The sequence below is a fragment of the Marmota marmota genome, unplaced genomic scaffold, assembly GCF_001458135.2.
Source record: "Marmota marmota marmota unplaced genomic scaffold, marMar, whole genome shotgun sequence".
Classification (NCBI taxonomy): domain Eukaryota; kingdom Metazoa; phylum Chordata; class Mammalia; order Rodentia; family Sciuridae; genus Marmota; species Marmota marmota.
This window is the reverse complement of record NW_026000229.1, coordinates 17376146-17376620: the sequence shown is the minus strand read 5'-3', so window position 1 is coordinate 17376620 and position 475 is coordinate 17376146. Positions and strand designations below refer to the sequence as shown.

The 475-nt window shown below is 67.4% G+C and overlaps 1 protein-coding gene across 1 annotated transcript in view; it reads right to left on the bottom strand.

Moving 5' to 3' along the window:
• Herc1 (HECT and RLD domain containing E3 ubiquitin protein ligase family member 1) overlaps nt 1-216 on the bottom strand; it is a 182300-nt gene extending 182084 nt beyond the window's left edge. The window contains exon 1 of the mRNA XM_048793217.1: nt 64-216. The gene's annotated coding sequence lies outside the window, so the exon portion shown is untranslated. The remainder of the gene's footprint in view (nt 1-63) is intronic.
• Between the last annotated feature and the right edge of the window lie 259 nt (nt 217-475).

Genomic DNA, 475 nt, shown 5'->3' with positions numbered 1-475 from the left:
TCGGCCTTGCCCGGCCGGCCGAGCGCACACATCCGCGGCCAGGAGGGCAAGAGGAGGCGTTACCGTATGCGGCTCTGGAGCTGGCGGGGGTGGGGTGCTGCTCCGGCGACCCAAGCCCCGCTCGCAGCGGCTGCGGTGTCCGCGTCCTTTATTTTTGCTGCAGCGGCGGCGACTTGTCAAAGGGAAAGACGTAAGAGGCGGCGGCAGAGGCAGCAGGCGAATCTCGCGGGATTTGGGCGGAACTCTCGCGCAGTCTGAAACCCTCACCCCGCCCCCAGGCCCAGAGGCGGAGGCGAGAGAGGGGAGTGTGAGTAGGCGGGAGCTAGGCCACCTGCTGAGGGGAAAGGGGAAGGGACCTGGGCCGCCAGGGAAGCCGGCCTGAGTTTTATGTTAGGAAACCCTATCACCGCGCAGCCCTCATCTTGGGGCAGTCGCGGAGCCCAGGCAACCGCGTCTGCCCTCGGGAACAGGACTC